The 23,858-nt window shown below is 40.4% G+C and overlaps 1 protein-coding gene across 4 annotated transcripts in view; it reads right to left on the bottom strand.

Moving 5' to 3' along the window:
* The window catches only part of LOC139758427 (putative serine protease K12H4.7), a 245,973-nt gene that overhangs the window by 207,490 nt on the left and 14,625 nt on the right, over nt 1–23,858 (bottom strand). The window lies entirely within an intron of this gene.

Genomic DNA, 23,858 nt, shown 5'->3' with positions numbered 1-23,858 from the left:
CAGTGTTGGTAAATAGGAACATTAAGTAGGAGCATTAAGAAGAAACATTTTGTAAAAGCAGTGGGTAGGAACATTAGGAAGGAGCATTAGGCAAAAGTAGTAGGTGGGAACATTAGGGTAAGCACATTAGGTAGAAGTACTCGTTAAGAACATTAAGTAAGAGCTTCCAGAAACACAGTGCTAGAGATGTCCTCTGCCAGTGGCCTGATAAGGGTGAAGCACTAAAGGCTAAGAAATGGCACTGGAGTTTGATGGATAGATAGATAGACAGAATATAAGCTGCTAGAGTCTGTAAGAGAGGAATTTGTAAGTCACTATCATCCCTAACCTGTAGACATATTAATTGCTGGAAAATATCAGAATAACATTCAGGTATATAAAAAAGGAAATATTACACTAGAAGCTTCTCAAGTTTGGTCTCCTCACCTATCAAGGCACAAAAACTATCATAGAAGCTTTAGAAAAGAGCTACAGAGATGGTACTGGAATTAAGAAAGCTGACTAACATGGAAAGGCTTGAAGTCTTATATTTCCCCACCAATGAAGAGAGAAGAGTGAGGGGTGACCTAATCACACCCTTTACATTTTCAAGTCAGCTTGATGATGTATGTACACACCATACACTTCTTCAAAAGATGCCAGGATTAAATAAACAGAACCCATAACATAAATTCAAACAAAAAACTTGTTAAAAATGATGTAAAGAAATACTTTTATAATAATGGATGAAAAGAATAAACTGAATTAGAATAAAGTAACTGCAGACAGTGCACAACAGTTTAAAAATGATGTATGACAGTACAGTGTGTTAAAGAGATGGGGCCAAGCTTCATTACTTATACTTGAATTACTTTGGGGATAAATTTAAGACCATTAGCACTTCCAGATATACATAAGTACACATATGTAAATGGAGAGATGGCCAGAGAGCGTTCTTGGAGACTTTTGGATATTAATGTGCTGAGAGGTGCAACTGGAGGGATGTCTGATCATTATCTTGTGGAGGCGAAGGTGAAGATTTGTAGAGGCTTTCAGAAAAGAGAGAATGTTGGGGTGAAAAGAGTGGTGAGAGTAAGTGAGCTTGGGAAGGAGACTTGTGTGAGGAGGTACCAGGAGAGACTGAGTACAGAATGGAAAAAGGTGAGAATAAAGGACATAAGGGGAGTGTGGGAGGAATGGGATGCATTTAGGAAGCAGTGATGGCTTGCGCAAAAGATGCTTGTGGCATGAGAAGCACGGGAAGTGGGCAGATTAGAAAGGGTAGTGAGTGGTGGGATGAAGAAGTAAGATTATTAGTGAAAAAGAAGAGAGAGGCATTTGAACAATTTTTGAAGGCAAATAATGCAAATGACTGGGAGACGTATAAAAGAAAGAGACAGGAGGTCAAGAGTAAGTTGCAAGAGGTGAAAAACAGGGCAAATGAGAGTTGGGGTGAGAGAGTATCATTGAATTTTAGGGAGAATAAAAAGATTTTTGGAAGGAGGTAAATAAAGTGTGTAAGACAAGGAAACAAATGGGAACATCAATGAAAGGGGCTAATGGGGAGGTGATAACAAGTAGTGGTGATGTGAGGAGATGGAGTGAGTATTTTGAAGGTTCGCTGAATGTGTTTGATGATAGTGGCAGATATAGGGTGTTTTGGTCGAGGTGGTGTGCAAAGTGAGAGGGTTAGGGAGAATGATTTGTTAAACAGACAAGAGGTAGTAAAAGCTCTGTGGAAGATGAAAGCCGGCAAGACAGCAGGGTTTGGACGGTATTGCAGTGGAATTTATTAAAAAAGGGATGGCTGTGTAGATGACTGGTTGGTAAGGCTATTTAATGTATGTATGACTCGGTGAGGTGCCTGAGGATTGGCGGAATGCTTGCATAGTGCCATAGTACAAAGGCAAAGGGGATAAAGCAGAGTGCTCAAATTACAGAGGTATAAATTTGTTGAGTATTCCTTGGAAATTATATGGGAGGGTATTGATTGAGAGGGTAAAGGCATGTACAGAGCATCAGATTGGGGAAGAGCAGTGTGGTTTCAGAAGTGGTAGAGGATGTGTGGATCAGGTGTTTGCTTTGAAGAATGTATGTGAGAAATACTTAGAAAAGCAAATGGATTTGTATGTGGCATTTATGGATCTGGAGAAGGCATATAATAGAGCTGATAGAGGAGCTCCATGGAAGGCATTAAGAATATATGGTGTAGGAGGCAAGTTGTTAGAAGCAGTGAAGAGTTCTTATCATGGATGTAAGGCATGTGTTCGTGTGAGAGAGGAAAGTGAATAGTTCTCAGTGAATGTTGGTTTGTGGCAGGGGTGTGTTATGTCTCCATGGTTGTTTAATTCGTTTATGGACGGGGTTGTTAGGGAGGTGAATGCAAGAGTTTTGGAAAGAGGGGCAAGTATGCAGTCTGTTGTGGATGAGAGAGCTTGGGAAGTGGGTCAGTTGTTGTTCGCTGATGATACAGCGCTGGTGGCTGATTCGGGTGAGAAACTGCAGAAGCTGGTGACTGAGTTTGGTAAAGTGTGTGAAAGAAGAAAGCTGAGAGTAAATGTGAATAAGAGCACGGTTATTAGGTACAGTAGGGTTGAGGGACAAGTTAATTGGGAGGTAAGTTTGAATGGAGAAAAACTGGAGGAAGTGAAGTGTTTTAGATATCTGGGAGTGGATTTGGCAGCGGATGGAACCATGGAAGTGGAAGTGAATCACAGGGTGGGGGAGGGGGCAAAAGTTCTGGGAGCCTTGAAGAATGTATGGAAGTCAAGAACATTATCTTGGAAAGCAAAAATGGGTATGTTTGAAGGAATAGTGTTTCCAACAATGTCATATGGTTGCGAGGCGTGGGCTATAGATAGAGTTGCGCAGAGTAGGGTGGATGTGCTGGAAATGAGATGTTTGAGGACAATATGTGGTGTGAGGTAGTTTGATCGAGTAAGTAATGAAAGGGTATGAGAGATGTGTGGTAATAAAAAGAGTGTGGTTGAGAGAGCAGAAGAGAGTGTTTTGAAATGGTTTGGTCACATGGAGAGAATGAGTGAGGAAAGATTGACCAAGAGCATATATGTCAGAAGTGGAGGGATCGAGGAGAAGTGTGAGACCAAATTGGAAGTGAAAAGATGGAGCGAAAAAGATTTTGAATGATTGGGGCCTGATCATGCAGGAGGGTGAAAGGCATGCAAGGAATAGAGTGAATTTGAACGATGTGGTATACCAGGGTTGACGTGCTGTCAATGGATTGAACCAGGGCATGTAAAGCGTATGGGGTAAACCATAGAAAGTTTTGTGGGACCTGGATGTGGAAAGATAACTGTGGTTTCGGTGCATTATCCATGACAGCTAGAGACTGAGTGTGAACGAATGTGGCCTTTGTTGTCTTTTCCTTGCGCTACCTTGCGCACATGCGGGGAGAGGGGGCTGTCATTTCATGTGTGGTGGGGTGGTGACGGAAATGAATAAGGGCAGACTGTATGAATTATGTACATATGTATATATGTATATGTCTGAGTGTGAATATATATGTATACGTTGAGAAATATAGGTATGTATATGTGCGTGTGTGGAAGTGTATGTATATGCATGTGTATGTGGGCAGGTTGGGCCATTTTTTTGACTGTTTCCTTGCACTACCTTGCTAACGTGGGAGACAGCAACAAAGTGTAATAAATAATGAAAGGAAATGAAAATGAAGGTTTTAGAAAAGGCACACAATCTAGACAAGAAAGCTATAACAAACACTAACAAAGCTAAATACTGTGATTAAGTTTTTGTTTCAAGTTGGACTACAATTTGGTGTGAACCTAAATAAGGGAACGTACCTAGACCAGTCAGTCACAACAAGATCCACATGAAAGAGACAAGAGGTAGAGATGAACGAGGAACCAACAAAGAACAAATGTTTGTAGATGTTATGGAAACTGTTAATAAAGCAAGATCAAAAGTTAACTTAAGAAACACATAAAAAAGGTGAGGAATTTATACAAGGATCATTAAGGATGTCATCATATGAGAAACTTAGGATCTACAAAATGGTCACTGGATATAAAAAAAATCAATTTAGTGGGTGGAATTCAGGATGTAAATAATCAAATGAAAAGTAAATTCATTAAAAAGTAAATCAGGTCAGATGGATCTATTTTAGATATTCTACATGCTATTCAGTTACAGGAAAGGATTAAATCACACAAAATGCTTTGACAACAGTAGTGGCAAAGAGATGCATAAGGAGCAACTTTGGCAGCTGATTACAAGATCAAAAGCATAAAGATTACTGCAGAGAAACATAAACCCAAGGTCATACAAACAGAGGTAAAAGGAAATTAAATGAAGCTATAGAATGAATAATTTGCATTGTTAAAGATGAAGCAATCAAAGTTTACGATGTTAGTTGATGAAAGGTTTAAAAAAGTACAAAACACACAGGACCAATGATTTTAGACAAAATCATAATAAGAGGTTGACAATTCAGCAATGAAGAATCTAGATGAAAAGTGGAAAGGCACCAAATTAGAAATATTAGTGCAGCAGATAAAGAAGACTAAAATCACACATTATTTTGGCTTGAGAGATCATGCACTAAATAAGGATGATAGGATCAAGGAAAAAAATGTTTATTAAAAGATTACTGGTGCTATAAGAGTGAGATCTTGGCAAAAAAGAAAGGAGAAAAATTGGTGGTTATAATAAAGACATAAGGGAAAAAACAGTTATGGTTATGTTCAACTTGAAGTCATCCAGTCAGAATGTATCTAGGAAAGCTACGAAACTTAACAGTGGAATATTCATAGATAAGTGCAAAGCACCTGGTCATGAGAAGGCAGATAGTTAGAGGCAAGTATTTTGGAAGCAGCTGAATGAATGTGTCAGCAGCTTTGATGCAAGAGACTGGGTATTAGTAATGGGCAATCTAAATACAACAACGAATACTGTGGTAGTCGTGGGTACAATTGGAAGACATGGGGTATTCAACATGGTGAATAAGTATGGTAAACCACTTGTAAAATTTTGTGCTAAAAAAGAACCAGTGATTGGGAATACCTGACATAGGAGGGAAAACATAAGTATAAGTGGGTGAGTAGGATGGATGGTAAGAGGGTATTATTGGATTGCATACTAATTGATGGGTGAACAAAAGAGAGACTCCAGATATGTGTTGAGAGGGGCAGCTCATAGGATGTTTGATCATTACCAGGTGAAGGCAAGAATAAAGATTTTAACAGAATTTCAAAAAAAGAGTCATGTGTGAGAAAACAAAGGTGAAAAGAAAGCGAGCTTCAAAAAGAAACATGTGAAGAAATACCAGAAGAGACTGGATGTAGAACAGTAAAAGGTGAGAGTAAAGTAAATATAGCAAGTGGAGTGGGTGAGGAACGGGAGATATTTAAGGAAGCAGTGCTAGCATGTGCAAGAGATGTATGTGGTATGTGGAAGATAGGAGGTCAGCAGGTGAGAAATGGTAGTGAATAGTATGATAATGAAGCAGTGTTACTAATGAAAGAGAATACAGAGGTGTATTGGCAGTATTTACAAGGAAGGAGTGAAAATGGTTGGGAGATGTACATGAGAAAGCAGAAAGAGTTCAAGAGTAAGGTGCAGGCATACAAAAAGAGGGTAAATGAGAGTTAGGGTGAGCAAGAATCTGTCAACTTCAGGGAGAATAAGATGTTTTTGAAGGAGGGTAACAGTGTAAGAAAAATTAGAAAACAAATAAAAGCACTGGTGAAAAGGGCAAATGGAGAAGTGGTAACAAGTTGTGATGAGGTGAGGAAACTAAGCATTTTGAAGGGCTGTTGAATGTGTTTGATGGCAGTGTGGTGAACGCAGTTTTTCTTGGTTGGACAGGTATGCGATATGAATCAAAGAAAGTGGTTTGGTGAAGAGGAAAAAGGTGGTGAAAGTCTTGCAAACAATGAAATGCAGCAAGACTGCTGGAGTGGGTATTTCAGTTAAACTTCTAAAGAAAGGGGGTGACTGTATTGCTGATTGGTCAGTTAGGATGCCTTGTGTAAGGTCATATGATTATATGGTGTGGGAAGAAAGCTACAACAGCGAAAAGATTTTATTGCGTTTAAGATATACATGCAAGTAAGTAAAGAAGGTGAGTGGTTCCACATAAAGGTTTGTGGCAGGGGTGTGTGATGTCACCATGGTTGTTTAATTTGTTTTTGAATGGGGTGATGAGGAAATTAAATGCAAGTCTTGGAGTGAGGGGCATCCATGGCAAATTAAAGTGAGAACTGCACAGAAGTTGGTGTCTAATGTTTGGGAGAGTGTGTGAAAGGAGGAAGATCAGAGTAAATGCATACAAAAGCAAGGTTATTAGATTTAGCAGGACAGAAGAACAGGTTATTTGGGGGTGTGAATTTGAATGAAGAAAATTTGAAGGAAGTGGAGTATTTTTGATCCCTGGGAGTGGGCATGGCAGTGGATGGAACCATGGAAGCAGAAGTGAGTCAGGATGTACTAAGCAAACTAGGATGAAAGGGACTGATTTATCATCATTGCGGATCATATCTTCCCACATACTAGCACGGATTTTAAGAAAAGGTGATCATGTAATGCTCAAGTTTGACTGTGGAGAATGAGGACAAATAGGGAGTAGGGGTGAAACAAAATACACAAAGGAGATATGTATAATCATGGAAACTACTACACAAACCTCAAAAATTCCCATGGTAACATAGATTGGGAAAGAGAGTTCAGGAATTAAAGCCAAGAACCAAAGCTTTGTGGTGAGAGGTTATGTGAAATTTAGAATGGCGTGAGAATATGGATACCTTTAACCTTAAATACAAAGGGATTGGTAAGAAAGAAGAAAGAATGGTTTAATGAAAGATGTCAAAAAGCAAAGGAACTTTGAGATGTACAACAGGAAAGTATAAGAGAACAAGAAGGGAGTAGAGCACAATAAGAAAGAAGGAACAAAAAACTTTCAAAAGAATATTGTGGACAAGGCAGATAATCTGCAGTTTTTTCATAAATTCATCAGACATCAGTTGTTAGTTAAAGAACAGCTAATCAGGCTTAGGACTCAAAGACTCAAGGACTCTTAAGATGATTATATAAGGAACTGGAAAAACAAACTGAAAAGATTTTCAATGAGAAAGACACAGTGAGACTGAATGGAGAGGTTGTTTTAGAAAGCATTGATTTAGTTAGGACGGAAGCTAACAGAATACTAAACGGTCTTGATCCATACAAGGATCATGGTCTTGATGAAATTTCACCACATATTTTCAAGATATTTGCAGGCATGTTAGATACTATTGAAATACTGTTGAAAAGAGGCAGAGTGCCAGGGTAATGGAAAAGGGTGAATGTCACACCTATCTATAAGAAAACATACAAGGAACAGGCACTGAACTACAAACCAGTCTCATTAACAACTTTGGTCTGTAAGGTTCTGAAAAGACAATTAAAAAGCAAATGGATAACTTTCTACAAAGGAAAAATTATGTGAGAGACTGTATGGATTCAAGGAAAGAGGATTAAGTGTAACAAACTTCTTAGATTTCAACAGAAGAGTGAGCTCTGTCTCTGTTAAAAGGGAGGGCTGGGTGGGTTGTATTTCTGGATTGCCAGAAAATGTTTGAAACTTACCGCAGGGGAAGCTGATTGACAAAATGGATTACATGACAGGAAAAATGGGGAAACTACTTCAGTGGACAGATTATCTTAGTAGATGGGGAAAAAATGCATGTCAGATAAGCCTTCTCTAGATGGTTTGACGTAACCAATGGAGTGCCATGGGGTTCTGTTCTATGACCATTACTTACCCTTCTAGATCTATGTAAATGACTGTCCTCTAGGTATGGACTCCTACTTAAATTTGCTTGTGGAAGATGCAAAAATCCTGAGGAAGTGAAGAGTGAGGAGAAGTGAAGAGTGGAGCACTGCTGCCAAAGGAGGAGTTATGGAAATGTGAGTGTATGGAAGTAAGCTCCATAGTGATGTAGGTAAATATGAAAGTTATTTGTGAGAGGTTAGTGATTATTAGTGTTTATGCTCCTAGAAATGGACTCCTACCTGAATATGTTTGTGGATGATGCAAAAGCCATGAGGGAAGTGAAAAGTGTGGAGAACTGCATCAACTTACAAACAAGAGTTATGGAATCGGAAGCACTGCTGCTGAAGGAGGAGTTATGGGAATGTGTGAAAGAGTGTAAGGAAGGAGGCTCCACAGTGATGTGGGTAAGCATGAAAGAGGACTCTGAGAGGTGAGTGATTATTAGTGTTTATGCAACTAGAAATACGAGGATTAAGGAACAGAAGCAAGTGTTTTGGAAGCAGCTGAGTAAGTCGTCAACAGTTTTGATGCAAGGAAATGAGTATTTGTGATGGGTGATTTGAATGCAAGAATTGGTAAAGGAACAAATGAGGGTATAATTGGGGTATGGGGTACCCAGTGTTGTGAATAAGAATGGTGAACAATTTGTGAAGTTGTTAAAAAAGGCTCATAGCTGGGTACACCTAGTGTAAAAAAAGGAACATACAGAAGTATAAATGGGTGATGGTACAGGGGCATTACTAGTTCTATACTAATAGACAGGGATACAAAAGGAGAGACTTTTAGATGTGCATGTGCTGAATGGGATAGCAAGTGATATATCTGATCATCACTTACTGGAGGAACAGAGGAAATTATATGAGTGGGAGAAGGGTTGTGAAGGTGAGTGAGCTTAGAAAAGAGGATAATGAGAAGAGATACCTGGAGTGTATAATGGCAAAAAGTGAATGTAAATGAAGACAGGGGAGTTGTTGAGGAATGGAAGATATCTAGGGAAGCATTTATTACATGTGCAAGAAATGTGTAGCATGCGGAAGGTGGGAGGTGGATGAGTGAGAAAGGGAAATGGATGGTGAAATGAGGAAGTTACAGTGTCTACAAAAAAACCATGTCTGCTGCCCCATACATTTGAAAGGTGATGTCACATTTACATTTTAGTACTCTGTCATCTCTCCTTTGGCCTTGTTTACCAACGGCAGATGTCTGGGCACGGAATTGGCAAGGCTCCTGAAGTATTATAGGTCAATGTATTAGGTTCATAGGGTCTTGATCTGAATGAGGCGAAGGCACTGATTAAGTGTTACAGGAAAAAACTGCCTGATCATGAAATCTGAGTGCCCAGCACACCTAGGAATCTCACCTGTACCCACAATTTCTTGCTTCTAAATGATAATTCAGGCTTTCTCATCCTTAGAAAGCTAAAAGCCAACCATCCTGAAGCAAGATAGAATTACAGTGCCAGAAGTGAAATCCCCAAAATGAAATGGCAGCCTGAAAGAGTAAAGAAAGAAAATCCTTCCCTAAATAGCTTGAAGTATATTGGTGCTCACACAATTAGAAACACTAGTCTCAGCAACCAGATGTACAATGACTTCACCCTGAGAGCATCACATGCTTGTCCCCACAATAAACTTTAGTCATGTATTAACTTTGAAAATATATGGGAGAAAGAGAATGTTTTTTGCAGATACAGAAAGTTCCTAGTACAAGAGCCAAGAAGTGTATGGGCATCATTCACAAGGAAGAGGCATGTGTAAGTTATTAGGATACGTACATGAGAAAGCAGGGGGTCAAGAGAAAAATGCAAAGAGTAAAACTGACAGCAAATGAGAGATGGGATGAGCAAGCATTAGCAAACTTCAGAGAGTATAAGAAAATATTTTGGAAGGAGAATAATAGTGTGAGAAAAACAAAAGAACAAATGGGATACTGGTGAAAGGTGAAAATGGGGAAGTGGTAATAGGCAGAAAAGAGGCAGATTGGAGATGGGGTATTCTAAAGGGCTGTTAAATGTGTTCAATGATAGTGTGGTAGAATGGGATGTTCTGGACAAGGAGGTATGCCAAGTGAAAAAGTTATAGAAAGTGGTTTGGTGAACAGAAAGATGGTAAAAGCCTTGTGTTAGATGAAGTATGGGAAAGCAGCTGGATTGAAAAGGGACTATAGTTGGAAAGAGGGTGACTGTGTCATTAATAGATTATTTGGGATTTTCAATGTTGCATGGTTCATAGTGAGGTGCCTGATTAGCAGAATGCCTGTATGGTGTCGCTGGGTAAACAAGGCAGACAAAAGTGAATGCATAAATTACAGTGTCATAACTTTATAAGAGATGTGCTTTTTTTATGGCCAACTGGGTTCTGTTTAGAAAATACAATTGTATAACCGACCACTGTAGCTACCACAAGTTTTCCCAGAGCAAAGCAATGATTTTTGGACTATTAAGAATATGATTGCAACTACCCTAACCAATTTGCTATGCTAAATATTACAGAAAGTGGCAACAAGATGAAAACCACATGAAATTAGTGTGGAAAACCTATGAAAATTATTGAAAGTGGAAAAAAGGGTGTCCATGAAGATCACCAGTTGACCTTGTCAAGTGATTTCTACAGTTAGTTTACTACAACCAGTAACAATATCTCTAATTGGTCACATAACTGAATTTGATCAAGACATTAAATCCTGACTGAGTACAAGGAGTGTCTGCAACATTACTCCCTAGTGAATGATACAAACAATGCAGTCAAGAAGAAAAATGTGTCGACAGCAATGACAGAACCTAAAGCATACAACTTACTGAAAATTTTATGCAAACCTGAACATCCTGGAAAACTGATTATTGAAGAACTCTGTCACTTATTATCTAAACATCATGAGCCAAAGCTGTCAGACACAGTCATAAGATTAAAATTCCATAAAAGAATCAGGCAACCATGAAAGTGTTGCTCAAAATATGACTACCTTAGCAGAACCACCAGAGTACTGCAATTTCAGCTCTTTGATGAGAGACTCACAAGATCAAATATTTCATGACCATTTCACTGTAAGTATCAACAATCAAGAGATTCAAGCAAAACCATTAGCATTGGAGCCCAAGACTAGTGAGATTCTGTTGTGCAAGAAAATCTACGATTTGGTGGTGACAACAGAACATAGAAGGATGTGTTAGACATGAAACAGCCATCATCCCTACATGCAGTGACACAAGGTACACCCTGTTGGAGATGCGATGAAGGTGATCATCCAGACTGCTGTTGGGCCAGAGACAAGAGGTGCTATAACTGCCAACAAGTAGGCCATCTCTCCCATAAGTGTCAGCAGTTTTAGAGACAGGACTGGACCGAGAGAAGAAAAGATGGATGGGCATTCCCTTGTTGCAGTTTCAAGCCTAAAAATGGTTTTGAGATAGGTAAAGAGGATTACTTTGAATTCAATTCTGTACAATATCATAATACTGGAAACGAGAGAGGTACAACTGAGAAGTGTTCAACCACTCATTTTCTTTTTTATTATACTTTGTTGCTGTCTCCCGTGTTAGCGAGGAAGCGCAAGGAAACAGATGAAAAAATAGCCCAATCCACCCACATACACATGTATATACATACATGTCCACACATGCACATATACATACCTATACATTCCAACATATACATATATATACATACACAGACATATACATATATACACATGCACATAATTCATACTTGCTGCCTTTATTCATTCTTATCACCACCCCACCACACATGAAATGACCCCCCCCCCATGCATGCGAGATAGTGCTAGGAAAAGACAACAGAGGCCACATTCGTTCACACTCAGTCTCTAGCTGTCATGTATAATGCACCAAAACCACAGCTCCCTTTCCACATCCAATCCCCACAAAACTTTCCATGGTTTACCCCAGACGTGTCACATACCCTGGTTCAATCCATTGACAGCACGTCAACCCCAGTATACCACATCGTTCCAATTCACTCTATCCCTTGCACGTCTTTCACCCTCCTACATGTTCAGGCCCCGATCTCTCAAAATCTTTTTTACTCCATCTTTCCACCACTTATGTGGAGACTAAATATTGAAGGGGAAGAGGTAGATTTGAAGATTTACCATAATTAACAAGTATGTTTATGAGAGTTCGTGAGACAAAGTACCAATATTACAAGAGAAACTAATGGAACATGATGTGATATTGAAGTCATATACACGAGAAAGATTGAGTGTTACAGGCATTATGAAAGTTCATGTCACAATACGCCCTATCTGTTGAGTTGCTGTTAGTAGTAGAAGGTGATGAACAAAATTTGTTAGGTAGGAATTAGTTACATACACTCCAGACTGGTAGGAAGAATTCAGTGTTTAAAGTACAGGAACAGTTGGATAACAATGAAAAGTTTATGAAGGACTAAATAATGAAGCATTCTGGTGTATTTGTGGAAGGTTTAGACGCATACACTGGAGGGAAGGCCAAAATTCATATTGACGCTAGTGTAAAACCAAAATTTTTGAAAACTCACCCATTGCCTTTTTCTTTGAGCGAGGCGACAGACAAAGAATTGGACAGGCTAGTGGCAAATGGAACACTCACACCAGTGGAAAGCTCAAAATGGGCCACTCCAATAGTGGCTGTGTCTAAATCAGTTAGAATTTGTAGAGACTAAAGTGACAGTAGACCCGGTGGCTGAGGACAATTTTCCAATTCCAAAAATACATTAAGTATTGACCAGTTTGGTAGAAGGTAAGTTATTCTCAAAATTGAACTTGAGTAGTGCTTATCAGCAGATGTTACTGGAGGAAGAGTTAAAGAAATACTGTGTGATAAACACACACACACACACAGGGTTGCTCAGGTATAACAGATTACCCTATGGGTTCAAGAGTGCACCTGTGATGTACAATCTATTGAGAGATATTCCACACATTGTTATATATTCATATGATATTTTGATCATATGAAGCAAAGCACACATTATTGTCTACTGATGTTTAGTCATATGATCCAGACAGGCCTCTTGTTTTGTCTTGTGATGCATCTCCATATGGTGTAAGGGCAGTGCTAGCACACAAAAATGAAGATGGATCAAAACAACCTATACCTTTTGCTTCACACACACTGCTTGATGCCTAAAAAATTATGCACAGATTGACAGGGAGAGCTTGGCAATAGTGTTTGGGGTGTGCCATTTTCATAACAATGTGTATGGATGATCACTCACATTAGTCACAGACCATAAGCCCATAATTTCACTTTACCTTGAACACAAGGCATTGCCCAGTGCGGCTAGTGCATGAATACAACGTTGGACCATCTCACTTGCTGCTTACATTTACCAGTTGAAATTTAGAAACTGTCATAATGATGCAAATGCTGACCTATCAAGTAGGTTACAATAAGCAGAGAAACCAGCATCAGTACCACTCCCCAAAGATACCGATATTGTTGTTACGACACATTGGGGATTCACCAGTTATAGCTAAACAAGTTTTGTCTTTTAACAAGAATGGTTGGTCAAAAGCTGCTAAGGTTCCAGAGTTTAAGTCATTTCATGTGCACAGAGATGAATTTAGTACAGATTAAGGGTGCATAATGTTGGGAAACAGTGAAGTGGTTCCTCCAGCTGGACAGCAAAAACGTACTAAGAGAGCTGCACGAGGCTCATCCAGGTAACATCTTAATGAAGGGATTGCTACATCATATGTTTGGTGGCCTAATTCAAATAGGAATATTGAACAAGTGGTAGAAACTTGTGAGATTTGTCAAGTGAACAGAAATAAACCCTGTGTTGCATCCCTTCATGTGTGGCCATACCAAGATAAGCCAAGGGAGAGGGTACAAATAGATTTCATAAGACCATTTATGGGGCATGTATCTGGTTTTCATTGATGCCTTCTCAAAATGGTTAGAGGTAAGAATCATGAATTGTACATCAGCACATGCAATCATTGCTGACTTAAGGGTCATTTTTACCACTCATGGGCTGCCCTTGGTGTTAGTTAGAGATACTATGGAAGACAGTTATGAATTTGGCCAATTTATGCAAAAAATGGGATTGACCATGTTACTTGTGCTCCTTTTCACCCTAGCTTCAATGGAATAGTTGAGACTGTTCAAACATTCAAAAATGGGATAAAGAAAACGAGAAAAGCAAACATCAAAAGAAAGGTGTCTAGATTTTAATTGATATAGATGTTCATCACAGTCTGTAACCCGGTAGTACACTGGCAGCATTGCTAATGGGTAGAAATCTATAAGTAGCCCTAGCCCTACTGAGACCAAACTTTAAAAAAGGGGTAAAAAGTATACAAAAAGAACAAAAGAAATATCATGATAAGGGTATACCTTTGAGGGAATTTAGGGCAAATGATGATGAAATGTTTGTAGAGATTTATAGTGGTAGGGGAGCTCATCGGGCACCATAAGTTGTAGTGGAAGTAAGTGGAACCCTGTCATAAAAGACAGAACTGTATGGTAATAGAGATTTCAGGAGATATGTTGATCAAATGAGTTTCAAATGTGTAAAGTTATCAGAGCACTGAGCTCGGAGGGAAGTAATCATACAGGAGTGGGATGAGGATGGTATGAGTAACACACAGCAGGCTACAAGACAAATTAGTTCTAGGCAAGCTATGATTCAGGAACATGATAAATTACTTGAAGACCAAAGAAAGTGTAATGTCACTTTTCCAAGCCAAATGAAGTCTGAAAAATGCAGGGTGACCTGTAGCAAATTAATCCTGTAGGGTTCCTTCAGGAAGCCCTGTGAAAATTAGAATAAGATCTGGAAGAGTCATAACTAACCTGTGAGATTAGCTTTGTAGAATATGACAGTAATATTAAGGAATACAAAATTGAATGTAATACATTCAAAATAAACAGGAGAACATGTTATTTTACTATACTTATACAAAATTTCAAGGATGTGTATTTTCAGTTTGTAGTATTCAAATCATTCTGTATTTGAGGAAAGGAACCTGGATGTTTTGGCTCTGAGTAAAACAAAGCTCAAGGATAAAGGGGAAGAGTGGTTTGGGAATGTCTTGGGAGTAAAGTCAGGAGTTAGTGAGGGGACAAGAGCAAGGGAAGGAGTGGCACTTCTGGAGCAGGAGCTGTGGGAATGTGTGATACAGTGTAAAAAAGTAAATTCTAGACTGATATGGGTAAAACTGAAATTGGATGGAGAGAGAGATGGGTGATTATTGGTGCCTATGCACCTGGTCATGAGAAGAAAGATCATGAGAGGGAAGTGTTTTGGGAGCAGCTGAGAGAGTGTGTTAGCAGCTCTGATGCACGAGACCGGGTTAAAGCGATGGATGATTTGAATGCAAAGGTCAGTATTGTGGCAGTTGAGGGTATAATTGGTGTACATTGGGTGTTCAGTGTTGTAAATGGAAATAGTGAAGAGCTTGTGGATTTGTGTGCTGAAAAAGGACTGGTGATTGGGAATACCTGGTTTAAAAAGAGAGATATACATAAGTATATTTATGTGAGTAGGAGGGATGGCCAGAGGACATTATTGGATTACATGTTAACTGATAGAGATTGGAAAAGGACAGGTGATTGGGAATACCTGGTTTAAAAAGAGAGTTGATAGAGATGCTCTGTGGAAGGTATTAAGAATATATGGTGTGGGAGGCAAGTTGTTAGAAGCAGTGAAAAGTTTTTATCGAGGATGTAAGGCATGTGTACGTGTAGGAAGAGAGGAAAGTGATTGGTTCTCAGTGAATGTAGGTTTGCGGCAGGGGTGTGTGATGTCTCCATGGTTGTTTAATTTGTTTATGGATGGGGTTGTTAGGGAGGTAAATGCAAGAGTCTTGGAAAGAGGGGCAAGTATGAAGTCTGTTGGGGATGAGAGAGCTTGGGAAGTGAGTCAGTTGTTGTTCGCTGATGATACAGCGCTGGTGGCGGATTCATGTGAGAAACTGCAGAAGCTGGTGACGGAGTTTGGTAAAGTGTGTGGAAGAAGAAAGTTAAGAGTAAATGTGAATAAGAGCAAGGTTATTAGGTACAATAGGGTTGAGGGTCAAGTCAATTGGGAGGTGAGTTTGAATGGAGAAAAACTGGAGGAAGTGAAGTGTTTTAGATATCTGGGAGTGGATCTGGCAGCGGATGGAACCATGGAAGCGGAAGTGGATCATAGGGTGGGGGAGGGGGCGAAAATTTTGGGAGCCTTGAAAAATGTGTGGAAGTCGAGAACATTATCCCGGAAAGCAAAAATGGGTATGTTTGAAGGAATAGTAGTTCCAACAATGTTGTATGGTTGCGAGGCGTGGGCTATGGATAGAGTTGTGCGCAGGAGGATGGATGTGCTGGAAATGAGATGTTTGAGGACAATGTGTGGTGTGAGGTGGTTTGATCGAGTAAGTAACGTAAGGGTAAGAGAGATGTGTGGAAATAAAAAGAGCGTGGTTGAGAGAGCAGAAGAGGGTGTTTTGAAATGGTTTGGGCACATGGAGAGAATGAGTGAGGAAAGATTGACCAAGAGGATATATGTGTCGGAGGTGGAGGGAACGAGGAGAAGAGGGAGACCAAATTGGAGGTGGAAAGATGGAGTGAAAAGGATTTTGTGTGATCGGGGCCTGAACATGCAGGAGGGTGAAAGGAGGGCAAGGAATAGAGTGAATTGGAGCGATGTGGTATACAGGGGTTGACGTGCTGTCAGTGGATTGAATCAAGGCATGTGAAGCGTCCGGGGTAAACCATGGAAAGCTGTGTAGGTATGTATATTTGCGTGTGTGGACGTGTGTATGTACATGTGTATGGGGGGGGTTGGGCCATTTCTTTCGTCTGTTTCCTTGCGCTACCTCGCAAACGCGGGAGACAGCGACAAAGTATAAAAAAAAAAAAAAAAAAAAAAAAAGAGAGATATACATAAGTATACTTATGTGAGTAGGAGGGATGGCCAGAGGACATTATTGGATTACATGTTAAGTGATAGAGATTGGAAAGCAAAAAGGTGTTTTTCAGAAATGTACAGGAAAAGTTGAGGTCCAGATAAATTTTTGGTCTGTCAAGGCTTTATTATGGCGGATGACCAACTACCTACCCTCATGTATCCAAGATATGGTTGTACTTTATGTAATGAAGACAATTGAGAAACATCATAAGCCAATATTCCTGTTTCATGATAAGAGAAGTGGACCAGGCAGTATGATACAGTAGTTAAATTGATGAAAACTACTATTGACGTTTGTGTAAATAAATTGTACATTTCCCTTTTTCCATAGCCAGAGGTTGAACCATTATGTGACATTCATTTCTTCATTTCATTTCAAGCTAGAAGTTTCAATTTTCTAAATTATTTCTTACATTATTCATATGTATATATATATGTATGTGTGTATGTGTGTATATGTGCGTATGTATGTGTGTGTATATATATGTATGTATATGTATATATATATATATATATATATATATATATATATATATATATATATATATATATATATATATATATTATCCCTGAGGACAGGGGTGAAAGAATACTTCCCACACATTCCTCGCGTGTCGTAGAAGGCGACTAGAGGGGACGGGAGCGGGGGGCCAGAAATCCTCCCCTCCTTGTATTTTTAACTTTCTAAAATGGGAAACAGAAGAAGGAGTCACGCGGGGAGTGCTCATCCTCCTCGAAGGCTCAGGCTGGGGTGTCTAAATGTGTGTGGATGTAACCAAGATGTGAAAAAAGGAGAGATAGGTAGTATGTTTGAGGAAAGGAACCTGGATGTTTTGGCTCTGAGTGAAACGAAGCTCAAGGGTAAAGGGGAAGAGTGGTTTGGGAATGTCTTGGGAGTAAAGTCAGGGGTTAGTGAGAGGACAAGAGCTAGGGAAGGAGTAGCAGTACTCCTGAAACAGGAGTTGTGGGCGTATGTGATAGAATGTAAGAAAGTAAATTCTCGATTAATATGGGTAAAACTGAAAGTTGATGGAGAGAGATGGGTGATTATTGGTGCATATGCACCTGGACATGAGAAAAAAGATCATGAGAGGCAAGTGTTTTGGGAGCAGCTGAATGAGTGTGTTAGTGGTTTTGATGCAAAACACCGGGTTATAGTGATGGGTGATTTGAATGCAAAGGTGAGTAATGTGGCAGTTGAGGGAATAATTGGTATACATGGGGTGTTCAGTGTTGTAAATGGAAATGGTGAAGAGCTTGTAGATTTATGTGCTGAAAAAGGACTGGTGATTGGGAATACCTGGTTTAAAAAGTGAGATATACATAAGTATACGTATGTAAGTAGGAGAGATGGCCAGAGAGCGTTATTGGATTACGTGTTAATTGACAGGCGCGCGAAAGAGAGACTTTTGGATGTTAATGTGCTGAGAGGTACAACTGGAGAGATGTCTGATCATTATCTTGTGGAGGCTAAGGTGAAGATTTGTATGGGTTTTCAGAAAAGAAGAGTGAATGTAGCGGTGAAGAGGGTGGTGAGAGTAAGTGAGCTTGGGAAGGAGACTTGTGTGAGGAAGTACCAGGAGAGACTGAGTACAGAATGGAAAAAGGTGAGAACAATGGAAGTAAGGGGAGTGGGGGAGGAATGGGATGTATTTAGGGAATCAGTGATGGATTGCGCAAAAGATGCTTGTGGCATGAGAAGAGTGGGAGGTGGGTTGATTAGAAAGGCTAGTGAGTGGTGGGATGAAGAAGTAAGATTATTAGTGAAAGAGAAGAGAGAGGCATTTGGACGATTTTTGCAAGGAAAAAATGCAATTGAGTGGGAGATGTATAAAAGAAAGAGACAGGAGGTCAAGAGAAAGGTGCAAGAGGTGAAAAAGAGGGCAAATGAGAGTTGGGGTGAGAGAGTATCATTAAATTTTAGGGAGAATAAAAAGATGTTCTGGAAGGAGGTAAATAAAGTGCGTAAGACAAGGAAGCAAATGGGAACTTCAGTGAAGGGCGCAAATGGGGAGGTGATAACAAGTAGTGGTGATGTGAGAAGGAGATGGAGTGAGTATTTTGAAGGTTTGTTAAATGTGTTTGATGATAGAGTGGCAGATATAGGGTGTTTTGGTCGAGGTGGTGTGCAAAGTGAGAGGGTTAGGGAAAATTATTTGGTAAACAGAGAAGTGGTAGTAAAAGCTTTGCGGAAGATGAAAGCCGGAAAGGCAGCAGGTTTGGATGGTATTGCAGTGGAATTTATTAAAAAAGGGGGTGACTGTATTGTTGACTGGTTGGTAAGTTTATTTAATGTATGTATGACTCATGGTGAGGTGCCTGAGGAGTGGCGGAATGCGTGCATAGTGCCATTGTACAAAGGCAAAGGGGATAAGAGTGAGTGCTCAAATTACAGAGGTATAAGTTTGTTGAGTATTCCTGGTAAATTATATGGGAGGGTATTGGTTGAGAGGGTGAAGGCATGTACAGAGCATCAGATTGGGGAAGAGCAGTGTGGTTTCAGAAGTGGTAGAGGATGTGTGGATCAGGTGTTTGCTTTGAAGAATGTATGTGAGAAATACTTAGAAAAGCAAATGGATTTGTATGTAGCATTTATGGATCTGGAGAAGGCATATCATAGAGTTGATAGAGATGCTATGTGGAAGGTATTAAGAATATATGGTGTGGGAGGCAAGTTGTTAGAAGCAGTGAAAAGTTTTTATCGAGGATGTAAGGCATGTGTACGTGTAGGAAGAGAGGAAAGTGATTGGTTCTCAGTGAATGTAGGTTTGCGGCAGGGGTGTGTGATGGTTGTTTAATTTGTTTATGGATGGGGTTGTTAGGGAGGTGAATGCAAGAGTTTTGGAAAGAGGGGCAAGTATGAAGTCTCTTGTGGATGAGAGAGCTTGGGAAGTGAGTCAGTTGTTGTTCGCTGATGATACAGCGCTGGTGGCTGATTCATGTGAGAAACTGCAGAAGCTGGCGACTGAGTTTGGTAAAGTGTGTGAAAGAAGAAAGTTAAGAGTAAATGTGAATAAGAGCAAGGTTATTAGGTACAGTAGGGTTGAGGGTCAAGTCAATTGGGAGGTAAGTTTGAATGGAGTAAAACTGGAGGAAGTGAAGTGTTTTAGATATCTGGGAGTGGATCTGGCAGCAGATGGAACCATGGAAGCGGAAGTGAATCATAGGGTAGGGGAGGGGGCGAAAATCATAGGAGCCTTGAAGAATGTGTGGAAGTCGAGAACATTATCTCGGAAAGCAAAAATGGGCATGTTTGAAGGAATAGTGGTTCCAACTGCGAGGCGTGGGCTATGGATAGAGTTGTGCACAGGAGGGTGGATGTGCTGGAAATGAGATGTTTGAGGACAATGTGTGGTGTGAGGTGGTTTGATCGAGTAAGTAATGTAAGGGTAAGAGAGATGTGTGGAAATAAAAAGAGCGTGGTTGAGAGAGCAGAAGAGGGTGTTTTGAAATGGTTTGGGCACATGGAGAGAATGAGTGAGGAAAGATTGACCAAGAGGATATATGTGTTGGAGGTGGAGGGAACGAGGAGAATTGGGAGACCAAATTGGAGGTGGAAAGATGGAGTGAAAAAGATTTTGTGTGATCGGGGCCTGAACATGCAGGAGGGTGAAAGGCGGGCAAGGAATAGAGTGAATTGGATCGATGTGGTATACCGGGGTTGACGTGCTGTCAGTGGATTGAATCAGGGCATGTGAAGCGTCTGTGGTAAACCATGGAAAGTTGTGTGGGGCCTGGATGTGGAAAGGGAGCTGTGGTTTCGGGCATTATTGCATGGCAGCTATAGACTGAGTGTGAATGAATGGGGCCTTTGTTGTCTTTTCCTAGTGCTACCTCGCACACATGAGGGGGGAGGGGGATGGTATTCCATGTGTGGCGAGGTGGCGATGGGAGTGAATGGGGGCAGACAGTGTGTATTGTGTGCATGGGTATATATGTATGTGTCTGTGTATGTATATATATGTGTACATTGAGATGTATAGGTATGTATATTTGCGTGTGTGGACGTGTGTGTGCATGTATACATTGTGTATGGGGGTGGGTTGGGCCATTTCTTTCGTCTGTTTCCTTGCGCTACCTCGCAAACGCGGGAGACAGCGACAAAGCAAAATAAACAAATAAATAAATATATGTTAATTGATAGGCTTGTAAAAGAGAGACTTTTGGATGTTAATGTGCTGAGAGGGGCAGCTGGAGGGATGTCTGATCACTATCTTGTGGAGGCAGAGGTGAAGATTTGTAGTTTTCAGAAAAGAAGAGAGAATGTTGGGGAAAAGAGCATGAAGAGAGTAAGTGAGCTTGGAAAGGAGACTTATGTGAGGAAGTACCAGGAGAGATTGAGTTCAGAATGGCAAAAGGTGAGAGCAAATGACGTAAAGGGAGTGTGGGAGGAATGTGATGTATTTGGGCTTGATGGCTTGCGCAAAAGATACATGTGGCATGAGAAAGGTGGGAGGTGGGCAGATCAGAAAGGGTAGTGAATGGTGGGATGAAGAAGTAAGATAGTGAAAGAGAAGAGAGAGGCATTTGGACGATTTTTGCAGGGAAATAGTGCAAATGTCTCGGAAATGTATAAAAGAAAGCAGCAGGAGGTCAAGAGAAAGGTGCGAGAGGTGAATAGAGGGCAAATGAAAGTTGGGGTGAGAGAGCATCATTAAATTTTAAGGAGAATAAAAAAGATGTTTTGGAAGGAGGTAAATAAAGTGTATAAGACAAGAGAACAAATGGGAACATCAGTGAAGGGGGCAAATGGGGAAGTAATAACAAGCAGTGATGAAGTGAGAAGGATATGGAGTGAATATTTTGAAGGTTTGTCGAATGTGTTTGATGATAGAGTGGCAGATATAGGGTGTTTCAGTCAGGGTGGTGTGCAAAGTGATAGGGTCAGAGAGAATGGTTTGGTGAACAGGGAAGAAGTAGTGAAAGCTTTGTGGAAGATGAAAGCTAGCAAGGCAGTGGGTCTGGATGGTACTGCAGTGGAATTTATAAAAAAAGGGGGTGACTATGTTGTTGATTGGCTGGTAAGGATATTCAATGTATGTATGGATCATGGTGAAGTGCCTGAGGATTAGCGCAATGCATGCATAGTGCCACTATACAAAGGCAAGGAGGATAAAGGTAAGTGTTCAAATTACAGAGGCCTAAGTTTGTTAAGTATTCCTGGGAAATTATATGGGAGGGTATTGCTTGAGAGGGTAAAGGCATGTACAGAGCATCAGACTGGGGAAGAGCAGTGTGGTTTCAGAAGCGGTAGAGGATGTGTTGATCAGGTGTATGCTTTGAAGAATGTATGTGAGAAATACTTAGAAAAACAAATGGATTTGTATGTAGCATCTATGGATCTGGAGAGAGCATATGATAGGGTGGATAGAGATGCTTTGTGGGAGGTTTTAAGAGTATATGGTGGGGGAGGTAAGTTGCTAGAAGTAATGAAAGGTTTTTACCAAGGATGCAAGGCATGTGTACGAGTAGGAAGAGAGGAAAGTGATTGGTTCCCATTGAATGTCAGTTTGTGGCAGGGGTGCATGATGTCTCCAAGGATGTTTAAATTGTTTATGGATGAGGTGGTTAGGGAGATGAATGCAAAAGTTTTGGAGAGAGGGGCAGGTATGCAGTCTGATGTAAAAGAGAGGGCTTGGGAAGTGAGTCAGTTGTTGTGCACTGATGATACAGTGCTGGTGGCTGATTTGGGTGAGAAACTGCAGAGGTTGGTGATTGAGTTTGGTAAAGTGTGTGATAGAAGAAAGTTGAGAGTAAATGTGAATAAGAGCAAAGTTATTAGGTTCAGTAGGGTTGAGGGACAAGTTAATTAGGAGGTACATTTGAATGGAGAAAAACTGTAGGAAGTGAAGTGTTTTAGATATCTGGGAGTGGACTTAGCAGCGGATGGAACTATGGAAGTGGAAGTGATTCACAGGGTGGGGGAGGGAGTGAAGGTTCTGGGAGCGTTGAAGAATGTGTGGAAGGCGAGAACATTATCTCGGAGAGCAAAAATGGGTGTTTAAAGTAATGTTGGCTACAACAATGTTATGTGGTTATGAGGCATGGGCTATAGATAGGGTTGTGCGGAGGAGGGTGGATGTGTTGGAAATGAGATGTTTGAGGACAATATGTGGTGTGACGTGGTTTGATCGAGTAAGTAATGAAAGGGTAAGAGAGATGTGCGGCATTAAAACAAGTGGTTGGGAGAGAAGAGGGTGTGTTGAAAAGGTTTGGACACATGGAGAGAATGAGTGAGGAAAGATTGACAAAGAGGATGTATGTGTCAGAGATGGAGGGAAGAAGGAGAAGCAGCAAACCAAACTGGAGGTGGAAGGATGGAGTGAAAAAGATTTTGACTGATTGGGGCCTGAACATACAGGAGGGTGAAAGGCATGCAAGGAATAGAATGAATTGGAACAATTTGGTATACCGGGGTTGACATGCTGTCAATGGATTGAACTAGGGCATGTGAAGCATCTGGGGTAAACCATGGAAAGGTCTATGGGGCCTGGATGTGGAAAAGGAACTGTGGTTTCGGTGCATTACACATGACAGCTAGAGACTGAGTGTGAATGAATGTGGCCTTCTTTTTGTCTGTTCCTTGCACTGCCTTGCTGGAGGAAGGGGGGATGCTATTTCGTGTGAGGCGGGGTGGCGACAGGAATGAATGAAGGCAGCAAGTATGGATATGCACATGTGTACACATGTATATGTCTGTGTATGTATATGCTAAAATGAATATGTATGTATATGAGCGGGTGTGGGCGTTTATGTATATTCAAGTTTATGTTGGTGGGTTGGGCCTTTCCTCATCTGTTTCGTTGCACTACCTCGCTAACACAGGATACGGTTGTTAAGTATAATAAATGAAAATATAAATATATTCTATAATACAACAGTTAGGAAATTCCTTGCTAATGAACAAGATACAACTACCAGTAAGCTCAATATATCATATATACTATTCGTCCCAAGATTATTAGTGAAAGAGAAGAGAGAGGCATTTGGATGAATTCTGCTGGGAAATAATGCAAAAGACTGGGAGATGTATAAAAGAAAGAGGCAGGAGGTTAAGAGAAAGGTGCAAGAGGTGAAAAAAAGGGGCAAATGAGAACTAGAGTGAGAGAGTATCATTCAATTTTAGGGAGAATAAAAAGATGTTTTGGAATGAGGTAAATAAAATGCGTAAGACAAGGAAACAAACAGGAACATCAGTG

The sequence above is a fragment of the Panulirus ornatus genome, chromosome 30 (assembly GCF_036320965.1).
Source record: "Panulirus ornatus isolate Po-2019 chromosome 30, ASM3632096v1, whole genome shotgun sequence".
Lineage (NCBI taxonomy): Eukaryota > Metazoa > Arthropoda > Malacostraca > Decapoda > Palinuridae > Panulirus > Panulirus ornatus.
The sequence above is the reverse complement of the archived record's forward strand: the minus strand, read 5'-3'. Positions and strand labels throughout refer to the sequence as shown.